Source organism: Palaemon carinicauda, chromosome 38 (genome assembly GCF_036898095.1).
Source record: "Palaemon carinicauda isolate YSFRI2023 chromosome 38, ASM3689809v2, whole genome shotgun sequence".
NCBI lineage: Eukaryota > Metazoa > Arthropoda > Malacostraca > Decapoda > Palaemonidae > Palaemon > Palaemon carinicauda.
The window spans coordinates 47,875,167-47,891,083 of record NC_090762.1 but is presented as its reverse complement, the minus strand read 5'-3'; the positions used below and the strand labels follow the sequence as shown (position 1 = coordinate 47,891,083).

Here is a 15,917-nt window from a genome sequence, read left to right as displayed (position 1 = left end):
GTTTTAAATATAGACCCGATAATTACACACACACACACACACATAAATTTATTTATATATATATATATATATATATATATATATATATATATATATATATATATATATATATATATAAATTTATGTGTGTGTATATATATATATATATATATATATATATATATATATATATATATATATATATATATATATATATGTATATATACATACATATATATATATATATATATATATATATATATATATATATATATATATATATATATATATATATATATATATATATATATATATGTATATATATATATATATATATATATATATATATATATATATATATATATATATATATATATGTATATATATATATATATATATATATATATATATATATATATATATATATATATATATATATATATATATACATATATATATATATATATATATATATATGTATGTATATATATATATATATATATATATATATATATATATATATATATATATATATATATATATGTATATATATATATATATATATATATATATATATATATATATATATATATATATGTATATATATATATATATATATATATATATATATATATATATATATATGTATATATATATATATATATATATATATATATATATATATATATATATATATATATATATATATATATGTATATATATATATATATATATATATATATATATATATATATATATATATATATATATGTATGTATATATATATATATATATATATATATATATATATATATATATATATATATATATATATAAAGTGTGTGTGCGTTTCTTTAAAAGAAAGAAAGAATATCAAATTAATCGTTATATTTCGATCAAAACACAGCCATTTTATAGCGATATGGGGACCTATGAGTATTTATCGAAATATAGTTTATTGTCCTGCCCTACCTTTTGCTTTTTATGGTATAGTTCCCACCCTCCATGAGGAGGTTCATCTCAGGTGGGCCTTGGACGCTGTTTCAGTATCAGATAAAGGATCGTCGTCATTAATTTTTGCAGAGGTTTAGAATGCTTTTCAATACAGTCATTCCACTTCTCAAGAGGATGAATTTCTATACTGACCTTGGCATTAAAGGCAGAGGCAAGGGGCAGTGACCTAGCCCTATCAAGTAAGACAATGCCATAGAGACTGACCATATATACATACGATCAGCGCCTAAGCCCCCTCTCCATCCAAGCTAAGGACCAAAGAGGGCCAGGCAATGGCTGCTGATGCAGCTGAGGAAAGTGCAAATGTTGTTAGATGTCGATGATGGAGACGAGCTGACATTTTTGTCATTCCCAGAAACCCGAAGAACCAATATTCAACCCTCCCAACCATTAAGGTGTGCTAGTTATAGTTTGAATTTAGTTGCAATGACAGTAATTAGAGATGCTGCCAATGGTTTGAAGAGTCTAGGGTTATCTAAGTTAAATCATGTAATTACGGGAAAGTACTCAGCTCTTTAGAATGCAGGAGGGAAACCCTAGAGTTTGGAAATGATAAATACATCAGTAAACAACTCAGCTATCCATGTAAAACAAGTAGGAATTATTCATTATTACTATTACTTGCTAAGCTACAACCCTAATTGGAAAAGCAGGATGCTACAAACCTAGGAGCCCCAACAGGGAAAATAGACCAGTGAGGAAAGGAAACAAGGAGAAATAAAATATTTTAAGAACAGTATGGTTCTATTCTTCAAATGCAACACCTGGGAACGAAGATAAATACATTGATGTAAGAGTTAAAGCTTCCTGTGTTTAAAGAAAATGAGCCCGAGTTCTTAGAAGAATATGTAATTGTCATGAAACCAATTGTTATTGCTTCAGACAAGTTACAGGAGAAATGAAATTGTTATTACAATTTACAGATGTTTGATACTCTTATTTCAGTAACCAAAGAAGCAATTTTAATAGTAATGTTGAATAAAATACAGTTGAGATACTGTAAGCCATTATTGGAAGCAGTACTTTCAGTTTGATGAAGTAAGTATCTTTTCATGGTATACTACAATAATAATTACCTAAAAGGTCTATTACAAATAGTAAATTTATTTAATAGACGAAGCAGTAGAGATATTTTTTTCCACAAACAGCCGTGGACACACTGCTAACGAGCTCAGGAGTCAGGAATAAGAAAAGATTTCTAATAAGTAATAATCAACTGACCTGGCATATCGAACAGCATAAATGCCAGTTAAACGGTATTTCAAGGTAACAGTTAAAATAATCAATTATAATTTTATTGATGTAACTAGTAGAGTTACTTGATATAGTCTATTGTATTAAGGATATTTATCATTGGCTAGAATATTTGGATCCTGAGATTAAAGATGCAGTCACATTGCAGCGTTTATATGAGGAGTCGGCTTAGTGGGAATTTTTGATTACTACTACCATACCGTGAACGACTGTCATGGAAGACGTAGTCTCTCCGTCCAAACTGTCATCTTTGGAGAAGGATATACGTAAAATTCGTAAGAAATTACGATAAATTGAAGCTCTACAGTTGTCAGATAGGGAACTTAATGAAGAGGAAATACTTAAAGTGAGTAGACAAATCACACGGACTTGTAATGTAGTTAGGCATATTCTTCCGTAGAATGCCATGCATTACAATTTCTTTAAAAATAAAAGCTTCAAATAATGTGTAGTCTAATAATTATCTTGAATGAAGGAACCTAGAATGTGATGCACCTTTTTTTTCCCCAAAAAAATGTCTAGTATATTATTGCTCTTTGTCCTGACTGCCTTATTTAGGTAGGAGGATGGCCAGGACCGTTGAACTAAAGAATGGTGCAATATTATTTAGGACGTTGAAAGTCGCATAATTGAATAGATCTTTACAAATTCCCTATTTTGAATACCATATACTACTGATTGAAACCTTTATTGACGAAATTACCAATTTTGATGAAGAAATTCCCAGTTTGATCCGTTATCGGCACATACTGCAGAATCCTCTTGTTTCCCTGGCACTTCAGTAAAACACTGGTTATTTTCCTGTTATTGCCCCACCACGAATTTCCGATATAACCCCAATACTATTTTTTAGGTTAGGTTAGGTTAGAAAATTACCTAATCTGTAGGTGGATGGAATTCAAACTTAACCTAACCTAACATAAAAATAGGGAGCCTTTGTATATCAGCGGCCAGTTCCTCATGTGTTGATTAAAATGGACATTAACTAACCTAAACTTCCCCCCCCCCCCTGACCTAACCTGCAAGCCGTGTCCTTAACTACTTACCTAATGGGGTCGGGTAGCGATCCCCCTTACACTGCCGTATTCCAAGTTAGACATGATTATACATGCAGATGGCTGCTATCATTCATACACCCCTTAAATAGTATTGGGGTTATTTTGGAAGTTAGTGGTGGGGCAATAACAGGAAAGTACCAAAGACTGATAGAAATGGTGCTTCTGTACCAAGTTGTCCAAACAAAATAAAGGCCCAATGTTTTATATTCTGAACCTTTTAGTTATTTGTTTTAGGTATTGGAATTTACAATCTAATTACAGCTCTTGTTTTATATTCTGAACCTTTTAGTTATTTGTTTTAGGTATTGGAATTTACAATCTAATTACAGCTCTTGTTTTATGTATCGTGTTAATAATGACAGTTACATTAGAAACGTATTTGATAAATTAAGTCTGATAATGAGAAATGAAAGCAAAGTCCATGTTCGAACACAGGGTGAGGCACAAAACTAACACTCCCCTTTGAGCTCACCCTTTGTTAAACATGTTAAATTAACACCAAAATACTAACCCACGGAGCCAACGCGCGTTACGAAACGTGGTCCGCTTTCCAGAACGGGAGCAGAGAAATTATGTTAAAATAAGAGCGTAGCGAGCCATGGCCTAGCAAAACTCAGTTGGAATTAAGTGATTAATTAGATTATTGAATTATCATCAAAATGCCAGCACATGGAATAACGCACTTGGTGAAACATGGCCAACTTGCCAGAACACAGTAGTAGTGAAATTATGTGATAGAACAAATACCAGTACTTAATTGATATTACTTTGATGTATGAACATGCAGGTAAATACACTCAATTATGTAAAGAGATTATTGTTGTACCATATGATGAACAGTGAACAGTACCCCGACTAGCTACAACCAGCTCATAGAAAACAGGATTGAAAATTCAGGTTTTCTATTCGTGTGGAAGTGCTGAAACAGAAGCTCCAGTTTTGATTGAGTTTCCTTATTTATTACTGAGTTTAGATTACAATAACACCTCTTTTATTATAAAATAAGGATTTATGATTATTGCCAAGTAAAGTTCATTTGAATACACAATGAGATTTGTACATGTTATTGTTACGATCTTAAAATCGTTACAGGTTCTTTTAATAAGTAAAACAAATATCAACAGCACCGATTGAAATATGGCAAATGAATATTAAAAGAAACGCATGAAAAACACAACACGTTTATTCGCAAACTTACAAAGAAAACTAATGTTACTTCTTCGGTTATGCTAACTGGCAAACCAAACCAAATCAAACATCAACAGAAAAGGAGAACAGTCAATGAGGTATAAATACTTAAGGATGTTTTCAGCAGCTGTTGAGACGATACTGGTACGAAGACTTCAGGCTTGAGAACGTTGCAGAAGGGGGGCTGAAGTTCAGATGAAACTGTCACGATGACCGGATTCGAAGACGTCACAGACAGGGTGGCATTAATAAGGGACCTCAGAGGTCTTCTTCTAAGAATTCGATGATAATGTTGAAGTAAGGCTTCAGAACGTTACAGGTGGGCGGCTGAAAGTTCAGATAAAACTGGCACGATGACCAGATTCGAAGACGTCACAAAAGGGGTGGCATCAAGAGGTCTTCTTCCAAGGATTTGATGATACTGTTGAACGAAGGCAGGCTGCAGGCAGTGTTGGCTACTACTTGTCACAAGCAGAGAGGGCTGGCTGCTTCAATCAGGTGTTTGCTAGGTTCATTGGTTGAATTACAGTCCCTGTCCCTATACTTCATCAATCTGTAGGCAACATGGTTTAGATGTTCAGAACCATCCACGGCTGTAAAACTTTTTCTTGATTTTAGTCGCCTTCTTGCTACCTGATGTTCATGAAGTGGATGCCTTGGGTCAATCATCTGTTTGACCCTTTTATTTTTGGTAATAGCATCTTATCGAATTTGAGGTGATGCAATACTGTCAAGTCTATAAATAGATGGTAGGAGCATTGCCTTTGGTGTACCAGTGATTATTCAGCTGACTCTATTAAACACTGGATTCCCTTTCTTTGTGTGGCTCAGTCTTTCCTATACAGTACTGTTGAACAATATTCTGCAGTAGAATAGCAGACTGCTAGAGCTGTTTGCTTAAGGGTTTCTGGGTCTGCTCCCCAGCTAGTGTTGGCTAATTTGCTAAGCAGGTTGTTTTTCATTGGTAGTTTTTTCTTTGGTTTGTTTATGTGTTCGCTAAAGCTAATAATTCTGTTAGGAGAAACACCTAGATATACTGGATGTGGGTGGGTATCTAATTCTCTCTTTTTTGGTTAGTTTGGAGATGAAAGTAAAGTAGGCTGGTCTTTTCTTTTCCTTTGAGTCTTCCTCTCTCTTGGGGCACAGCTTCAAAGAACCTTGCCAGCTGGACTCGGTCTAATTGATAGGTAGCCCCACTCAGTGTACTGTATAGCTATTCTGTACTCAGGTACATAATAAGAGTCCTTGCCCCACACTTCTTGCAAGGTGGAGTGTGATATAACCAGACAAATCCATAATTATATATGTGTTCTATGCAACATGATTCAGACAAACCTATCACATATATTTGTCAGGTTTACAACACAAAGATTTTAGACTCAAAACAGCTCTTGAATCCAGGGCCTTGAACCCGCTAGTAATTACTAAACATCACAGATGCATGACTTTTAAGTTTCCGGATTAAGTTTTCCTGCCAGTTGGAGCGGGTACTTCCTCCCGCCTAAAAATGATTTTTTTATGTAAAGGACGATGGTTTGAATTTTGTGTAAGAACAGATGACAAATTTTTTGTAAGTTATTTGTATTTTTCCTAACTATACAAACCTGAGTCCTTTACTCCTACTTTCCACCCAGCACCAACCCCCTTGAAAGTCCCAGTTGCTATCTTAAGTAGTTTGTCAATGAGCCCGTAGGATGGTGGTTATTGACACCTCGTTATGATTTTTAATTGTCGTATTCGCATCTTATCTTTTATTGTTCTCCTATGTAAAGGACGCAGATTTGTATAGTTAGGAAAATTACAAATTAATTTTTGAAATTTATCAGTTTCCTAACTTCTTCCAACTCGTATGAGTTCTATTTGCAGCAACATTTTCCTCGAGATTGTTTAATTAGCTTTCTACGTAATTTGAGGTTCAAGTAAAGCCCAAAAAGAGTACATTTTCAACAGCTCACATTTCTATCTGGTTTTGCAATTCTTATTGCTCATCGCAGCCACAGTCACAATTCCATATATATTTTTGTCATCATTAGAAAATACATTTTTAAATATTTAACTTGGCCGGTGAATATATAATAGCTAACGTCTCCGGCGGCTCGACAGAAAAACACAAAAACTTGCGAGCGATCGCTATGAAGGTTGCGGATGTGCCCACCAGCGCCAACTATCGGCCAGATACCGCATATACATGTAAACAGCTCCAGTTCTTCTCTGTCGGTCTTGTCGACAAGTTGATTCCATTACTCGCTGTTAACCTGGAGTTTTTCGTCAGTCTTGGTGAAGTACTTCTTTTTGGTTTTGAGCTTTCGCAGTGCAGGTGTTTTTATCTTCAATTTAAACTCTTGAACTCTTTTTTGGATAGATTTAATTGTTGATGACTTTGGATTGTTTTTTGTACTTTCTTTGACTTTTCAAAATGGCTGACCCTTCTCCAATTCCTAAATTTCGTAAATGTAATGCTAGGGATTGTAACAAACGTCTTCCAAAGGCCTCTCTCGACCCACATATTGTGTGTTCTAATTGTCGGGGTAAAACCTGTCAATTAGGAGATCGGTGTGATGAGTGCGTGGTACTTTCGGAATTCGACTGGCTAGAGTTTGATAAGTATTCTCGTAAGCTAGAGAGAGATAGGGTGAGGAGAAGTTCCTCTAGATCATTAGAATTTTCCTCCTCCCATGCCCCTGAACCTAATCCTTCCCCAGTAGTAGTTGTGCCTGAACCTTCTACTAGCAGTCATGAACCATCAATGCGGGATATGTTACGTGCCATTCAAGCTTTGGGCGAGAGAGTTGAATCTTTAGCTACGGACCGTAATCAACTCATGGCGGATGTAAGAGAGTTAAAGTGTCAGAGTGCCACATTAGAAAATCGTGGGGATAAAGTGATTAGTGCGCAAAGTGTTATCAGTGTTGCGACCGAGGGTTCGTCTGTTCGTGCCTGTCGTTCGCCTAGTCCAAGACCTCTTGCAAGCTCCCATGCACCAGGGAGAAGTAATGTCGTAGGACTTATGGGTACGAGAGGCTTTAACCAACGAACAGACATTCCCTCTATGGTTTCGGGCGTGTCTCGTCTAGACCGCCCCTACCATAAGACGAGCGAGGCGATTTTCTCCTCGTCATCCGAAGGCTTCTCGCGTAAGAAACCGTGGAGCAAGGTTTCGAGACCCTTAAAGCGAAAGTCAGTCCCTTCAGGACAGGTCCAGCGTCCTGGTTGTAGCCATTGGGACAGCTCTGACCCTGTGCAGTCATCGGAAGACTGCTCGCCGCCTAAACAGAAGCGTAACACAGGCTCCGAGAGTCTTAGTGTAGGCAATGTTTTGCAGTCACAGACGTTACCCTGGTCTCGAACCGCTCCCACTCCCGTTGATCCTAAATGGGTTGTACTGCAAGATATGCAGAATAAGCTGGCCTCTCTTATGGAGGAGTATACTGCTGAGCAGGTTCACGATGATCCTCGCCGTTTAGCTGATCGAGATCCTGGCCGTCAGCCGCCCAAACGAGCCTTTGCTCGTCCTATTGACGTTGACGTTACAAAGTCACGTCAGTCTCGTGACGTAGAGCCTAACTCGATGCAGTCCCGTGTTGACTTTCAGCCGCTTGTGGACGTTCAGCCGCTGCCGCATGCTCGTGTTGACGTTCAGGACGTTCGCCAACCAGCTAAGTTGACTTGTTTTGACGTTGAGCGTCAAGCACCGCAGTCAAGAGTTGTTTTAACTGCTCAATCTAGGCAGTCAAGGCAGTCTCGAGTTGACGTCGAGCGTCCTCCCGCTCCTGTTGTTGTTGCTAGTCAGTCCGTTAAGCAGTTACATGACGTAGCGTCCTGGATTGCTACTGATGCTCCTGTGCGTATGGACTCTGCTTGTCAAGCATTGCCACCAAGACAGGTCTCTCCCTTGCTTGAGACTCATCAGTTGTCGGACGAGGTTCCTTCAGATGAGGACGTTGCTGACCCTCATCCTAATGATAATCCTTTGGACGTTTTGTCAGATGTAGAAGAACCTAAGGCTGTTCAACCTTCGATGGATTTTAAGAAGATCATGATGATTTTCAAGGATCTTTTTCCAGATCATTTTGTTGCTGTTGCTCCTCGTTCGCCTCCGTCTGAGTTTGCTCTAGGCTTAGCTGCTACCAAGCCTGCCTTTACTAAGCTAGTGCTTTCTCGCTCTTCTAAGAGGGCTTTACGTCTTCTAGGCGACTGGTTGGATACCAGGAGGAGTTTGGGGAAGACGGCCTTTGCCTTCCCACCTTTTAAGCTTGCTTCTAGATCGAGCGTCTGGTATGACACGGGAGAAGTTCTCGGCTTGGGAGTCCTTGCCTCTGCCCAGGGTGAGTTCTCAAGCCTCGTAGACTCTCCCCGTCGCCTGGCCATGAGACACTCGAAGATTTGTTGGTCCTCCTCGGACCTTGACCATCTACTTAAAGGCGTATACAGGGCCTTTGAAGTTTTTAACTTTCTTGATTGGTCTTTAGGAGCATTAAGTAGGAAGATCTCGTCTGCTGACCAAGATGTATCCTTACTTATCATGTCCTGTATGGACAAAGCCATCCGCGATGGCTCCAATGAGCTCACCTCCGCCTTTACGTCGGGAGTCTTGAAGAAGAGAGAAACCCTTTGCTCTTTCCTTTCAGCAGGAGTTACTCCCTGTCAGAGATCGGAACTGCTCTTTGCTACCTTATCGGCTGCCTTGTTTCCACAACAGCTGATTAAGGACATAGCTGCTTCGCTTGTGCAGAAGGACACACATGACCTGATGGCGTCCTCTGCTCGCAAGGGTACTCCTTCTTCATCCTTTGTGAGACCCAGAATCGAGACTCCTGCGTCTAGATTTATCCCGCCCTTTCGTGGCAGAGTTCCCAGCAGGGGAGGCTCTCGTGCCGAGGGAAAGAGAGGTAAGAAGAGAGGAGCCAAGTCCTCCCGTGGCAGAGTCTGACTGCCCACGGCCTCAGACAGCGGTAGGGGCCAGATTGAACAGCTTCTGGCAGGCCTGGGAGAAGAGGGGTGCAGACCAAGAGTCTGTTCTGTTGCTCAAAGAGGGGTACAAAATACCGTTTGTACGCAAACCTCCTCTAGTAACAACTCCCATAGACCTCTCTCCCAGGTATCGAGAGGAGTCAAAGAGACAAGCTCTACATCAAGAAGTGTGTGTGTTGCTAGAGAAGGGAGCGGTGGTGAAAGTCTCGGACCTTCAATCACCGGGGTTATACAACCGTCTCTTCCTAGTCCCAAAGCATTCAGGAGGTTGGAGGCCAGTGCTAGACGTCAGTGCGCTCAACGTTTTTGTTACGAAAACAAAATTTACGATGGAGACCACGAAGTCCGTCTTAGCAGCGGTCAGAGAGGGAGACTGGATGGTCTCTCTCGACCTGCGAGATGCGTACTTCCACATTCCTATACACCCGGATTCCCAACCGTTTCTGAGGTTTGTTTACAGGAATGTGGTGTACCAGTTTCGAGCACTGTGCTTCGGCCTCAGTCCTGCTCCTCTTGTGTTTACGAGGCTCATGAGGAATGTGGCAAAATTCCTTCATCTATCGGGAATCCGAGCCTCCCTGTACTTGGACGACTGGCTTCTCAGAGCATCGTCCAGTCATCGCTGTCTGCAGGATCTACATTGGACGTTGGGTCTGGCCAAGGAGTTGGGACTTTTGGTCAACTTAGAAAAGTCCCAACTGATCCCATCCCAGACTATTCTATATTTGGGGATGGAGATTCGCAGTCTAGTTTTTCGGGCTTTTCCGTCTGCCACCCGAATAGAACAAGCCCTGCTCAAAGTCCAACTAATGCTGAAAAGAGAACGTTCAGTAAGGAGTTGGATGAGTCTCGTAGGGACTCTCTCATCCCTGGAGCAGTTTGTCTCGCTAGGGAGACTGCTCCTTCGGCCTCTCCAGTTCCATTTAGCCTCTTACTGGAACAAGGGCAAGACTTTAGAGACGGTATCAATCCCGGTCTCCGAACCAGTAAAAGCATGCCTGAACTGGTGGGACAGCAATATCAGTCTGAGAGAGGGCCTGTCCCTAGCAGTCAAGAACCCAAACCACGTGTTGTTCTCAGACGCGTCGGATTTGGGTTGGGGTGCGACCCTGGACGGTCGGGAATGCTCGGGTCTGTGGACCTCAGTTCAGAAGAGCATGCACATCAACGGCAAGGAGCTATTAGCAGTCCACTTGGCCTTGATGAATTTCGAGAGCATTCTTAGAAACCAAGTGGTAGAGGTCAATTCAGACAACACCACAGCTTTGGCGTACATCTCCAAGCAAGGAGGCACTCACTCCCACACGCTGTACGTGATCGCAAGGGACCTCCTCATATGGTCAAAAAATCGAGGCATCTCCCTGTTGACAAGATTCATCCAGGGGGACTTGAACGTCTTGGCAGACTGTCTCAGTCGGAGGGGTCAGGTGATACCCACGGAATGGACCCTCCACAAGGACGTGTGCAAGAGTCTTTGGGTGACTTGGGGTCAACCCACCATAGACCTCTTTGCCACCTCGTTGACCAAAAGGCTCCCAATCTATTGCTCACCAGTCCCAGATCCAGAGGTGATCCACATAGACGCGTTTCTACTGGACTGGTCTCACCTGGACTTGTATGCATTCCCACCATTCAAGATAGTCAACAAGGTACTGCAGAAGTTCGCCTCTCACGAAGGGACAAGGTTGACGTTGGTTGCTCCCCTCTGGCCCGCGAGAGAGTGGTTCACCGAGGTACTTCAATGGCTGGTAGACATTCCAAGGAGTCTTCCTCTAAGGGTAGATCTGTTACGTCAGCCCCACGTAAAGGATGTTCATTAAAGCCTCCCCGCGCTTCGTCTGACTGCCTTCAGACTATCGAAAGACACTCAAGAGCTCGAGGCTTTTTGAAGGAGGCAGCCAGTGCGATTGCGAGAGCTAGGAGAGCTTCTACCATCAAAGTATACCAGTCGAAGTGGGAAGTCTTTCGAGACTGGTGCAAGTCAGCATCTGTGTCCTCTTCCAGTACCTCTGTAGCCCAAATCGCAGATTTTCTATTACATCTGAGAAATGTTCGCTCCCTATCAGCACCCACTATTAAGGGCTACAGGAGCATGTTGGCTTCGGTATTTAGACATAGAGGCTTAGATCTTTCCAACAATAAAGATCTCCAAGATCTCCTTAAGTCTTTCGAGACCTCTAAGGAACGTCGTATGGCAACTCCTGGCTGGAACTTGGACGTGGTCCTAAGGTTCCTGATGTCAGACAGGTTTGAGCCATTACATTCAGCCTCCCTGAAGGATCTCACCCTCAAGACGCTTTTCCTAGTGTGCTTGGCTTTGGCTAAAAGGGTCAGTGAAATTCATGCCTTCAGTAAGAACATCGGCTTTTCCACAGAGAAAGCTGCATGTTCACTTCAACTTTGTTTCCCAGCCAAAAATGATCTTCCTTCTCGTCCTTGGCCTAAGTCTTTTGATATACCTTGCCTGTCAGAGATCGTAGGCAACGAACTTGAAAGAGTACTGTGTCCAGTTAGAGCTCTTAAGTTCTACTTAGCTCGTACTAAGTCCTTACGAGGTGGATCTGAGACCTTATGGTGCTCAGTTAAGAAGCCATCATTACCTATGTCAAAGAATGCTTTGTCATATTTTATCAGATTTTTAATCTGAGAGGCTCATTCTCACTTGAATGAAACAGACCGATTCTTGCTTAAAGTTAAGACGCACGAAGTAAGAGCTATCGCAACTTCCGTGGCCTTTAAGCAAAATATATCTCTGCGAAGTATTATGGACGCGACCTTTTGGAGAAGCAAGTCTGTATTCGCGTCATTTTACTTAAAAGATGTCCAGACTCTTTATGAGGACTGCTACACACTGGGTCCATTCGTTGCAGCGAGTGCAGTAGTGGGTGAGGGCTCTACCACTTCATTCCCTTAATTCCAATATCCTTTTAAACTGTCTCTTGAAATGTTTTTAATCTTGTTTTTGGGTTGTACGGAAGGCTAAGAAACCTTTCGCATCCTGGTTGATTTGGTGGGTGGTCAAATGTCATTTCTTGAGAGCGCCCAGATTAGGGGTTTGATGAGGTCCTGTTGTATGGGTTGACGCCCTTGATACTTCAGCTCCTGGGAGTCTTTCAGCATCCTAAGAGGATGGCTGGGCTTCGTGAGGAAGACAGACTAACAAGGCAGAGTAATCGTCTAAGTCAACTTCCTTGCCAGGTACCTTATTTGGGTTTTGTTATGATATAACTGTCAAAAACTCTAAGCATATACGCTGTAAACTGTATTAATACTGGTCTCTACCCACCACCATGGGTGTGAATCAGCTATTATATATTCACCGGCTAAGTTAAATATTTAAAAATGATATTTTGATTATAAAATAAATTTTCGAATACAGTGAACCCTCGCTACTTCGCGGTTCGACAATCGCGGATTCACCACTTCGCGGGGTTTTTCCATAACCCATATATATATATACATATCGCGGATTTTCCGGAAAATTCGAAAATACCGCGAAATCTGAAGACCCCCAAATACGATATTTTGTTACCTGTAATTCCATTAATACTGTAATTAGTAATATCTGCTCTTACTGATTGTTCATTGCATTACATATGATATATAATTCAGCACAGAAAGAAATAAAACACGAAAAGAGAATGTGATCATACGATAATTCAGTACGTAGTAAAATTAAATCGAACATGAAACGCAAATCAGATGCAGTCATACCATATTAGAATGGTGTGTACTGTAATGGATGTGCTTCTTTTCCATGAATCTTTTGTATGTATATGTACGTAGTACAGTACTGCATCCAATAATATTCTTTGTTGCAAAAATCACATTTCGAATAAGCGTACGAGAGAGAGAGAGAGAGAGAGAGAGAGAGAGAGAGAGAGAGAGAGAGAGAGAGAGAGAGAGAGAGGCGTAAATTAGCGTACGTAAAGTGTGTATTATTATTATTGTTATTATTATTATTATTATTGTTGTTGTTGTTAATAAAATTATTATTATTATCATTATTATTATTATTATTACTGTACAGTATTATTATCATTATTTATTATTATTACGGTATTGTACTTAATCTACGTACGTTCAGTATGCGCGGGGCATCTTCTATGAGTAGGTAACCAACGCATCATAGTACTGTAAGACGGGTTGTGATTGGTTCAAGCGCTGATAGATGACGAATCAGAACTCAAGTTTTGTTATCTAGCCTGTGATTGGTGTTTTGCCCGCATGTTCTACCCGTAGCATCAAAGTTCTCGCGGGGCTGGATCGTTCACTCTCTGTTACCGCGTATCGCTGAGTAGACGTTCTTAAGTTTGTGAAGTTTAATCTGTGCTGTGTGCGACCTTTTTAAGTTGAAGTTTTTGTTACAGTACTGTACGTAAATCCTACTGTAATGGCTCCCAAGCGTTCTGCTTCTCTTAAGGCTGGTAGTGAGCCTAAACGCCACCGAAGGATGATGACGATAGCTGAGAAGGTTACGCTTCTCGACATGTTAAAAGATGGTAGAAGTTACGCGGCCGCCGGCCGCCATTTTGGCATCAACGAATCCACCGTTCGCTATATCAAAAAGGACGAGGCGAACATTAGAAAGACGGCTGCAATCACCTTTAGCAGATCAGCGAAGCGAGTCGTTACAACGCGTAATAAAACGATCGTACGCATGGAAGGTGCTTTAGCTGTGTGGATTGCCGACTGCCGGAAGAAGAACATAGCGTTGGATACGAACACCATCCAAACAAAGGCTTTGAGTTTATATGAGAATTTTGCTGCAAAGGAACCTAAAGACGACGACGGCAACCATGCTGAAGATGATGATGATGCAGATGATCCTCAACCAGGGACATCCACTGATTCCCAGCCTCAGAAACGTTTTTCCGCAAGCAAAGGATGGTTCGCGAAGTTTCAGAAACGCTTCGCCCTGAAAAGCGTTTCCCTGCATGGGGAGTCTGCTTCCGCTGACACTGCCGCTGCTGAAACTTACGTGAACCAGACGTTCAAGAATATTATCGCCGAAGGTGGATACAAGCCGGAACAAGTCTTTAATATGGATGAGACTGGCTTGTTTTGGAAGAGAATGCCGTCACGAACTTTCCTGTTTAAAGAGGAAGCCAAAGCCTCTGGCTTTAAAGCATTCAAGGATCGCGTTACCCTCGTGATGTGTGGCAATGCTGCTGGATTTTTGTTAAAGCCGGGGCTTATTTATAAGTCGAAAAATCCTCGCGCTTTGAAAAATAAAAATAAGAATCTCCTTCCCGTGTACTGGATGCATAATCAAAAAGCATGGATTACGAAGATGCTGACCTCCAACTGGTTCCACCAGTGTTTTATCCCGCAAGTCAGTAAATATCTCTTAGAGAAGGGCTTGCCATTCAAGATCCTTCTCCTTATGGATAACGCTGGTGGACACGCAACTGACCTGTCGCATGAGGGCATTCAGGTTGAGTTCCTGCCACCCAACACCACGTCATTAATTTAACCGATGGACCAGGGGGTTATCAGGGCGTTCAAGGCCCTCTACACGAAGAATACCTTGGCGGACCTCGTTGCGTGTGTGGATGCTGCCCAAGATGACGAGGATGAAGATTTCAACTTGAAGGCGTACTGGCGGCAGTATACCATAGCCACGTGCCTGCAGAATATTCAGAAGGCACTTCAAGAGATGAAACCTGCAACCGTGAATGCGAGCTGGAAGAAGTTGTGGCCTGATATTGTTTACGACGACAAGGGATTTACTCCGTCGGAAATCCAACACTCTGCAATACGGAAATCTGTGCAGTTGGCTGCCATAATTGGAGTTGACGGGTTTGGCGACATGACGACTGAAGACGTCGACGAGTTGTTGGACTGCCATTCCCAGCCCCTAACTGACGCAGACCTCGAAGACCTGACGAAATCGGCAAGTGAGGAAGAGAGTGATACCCAGGAAGAGACCCAAGAAAATGTCGAAGAAACGGGCTTAACATTAGAACGGCTTGCCAAGGCCTGCAACCACGCGAAGGAGTTGAAAGAAATGTTGCAAGAGTGGGACGAGGATATGGTTCGCTCGATGCAATTCTGCAACAAGGTTGATGACATAATGACTCCCTACAAAATGCTCTTGGATCGAAAAAAGAAGCAGCGGCAACAACTTCCGATCACAATGTTCTTCCAGCCTCGCAAAAAAGAGCCAGTTCCTCCTGCTAGTACGCCTTCGGAAGAAATTGAAGTTTCCCAGGAAGAAGTTGAAGAGGCGTCCCAGGAAAAGACACCTCCGTCTGAAGAGACGTAAAATACTATCATTGGCTGCACAGTAGAACACATCATCAGCTTCATCATCATCATTTCTACTGTGCAGCAAATTCATCGCCATCACCATTCAAGTTTTTCTTCAACTTCTTTCGTGGTGAGTACTGTAACAATCTTTATTTTTTACTTTAATATTCTTACTGCCTGTTTTATAGTTTAGTACAGTAA

The 15,917-nt window shown here is 41.1% G+C and overlaps 1 long non-coding RNA gene across 1 annotated transcript in view; it reads left to right on the top strand.

The window, feature by feature from the left end:
• The first annotated feature begins 2,426 nt into the window (after window positions 1-2,426).
• LOC137630601 (uncharacterized) overlaps window positions 2,427-15,917 on the top strand; it is a 91,835-nt gene continuing 78,344 nt past the window's right edge. The window contains exon 1 of the long non-coding RNA XR_011041738.1: window positions 2,427-2,593. This is a non-coding gene — a long non-coding RNA (uncharacterized lncRNA). The remainder of the gene's footprint in view (window positions 2,594-15,917) is intronic.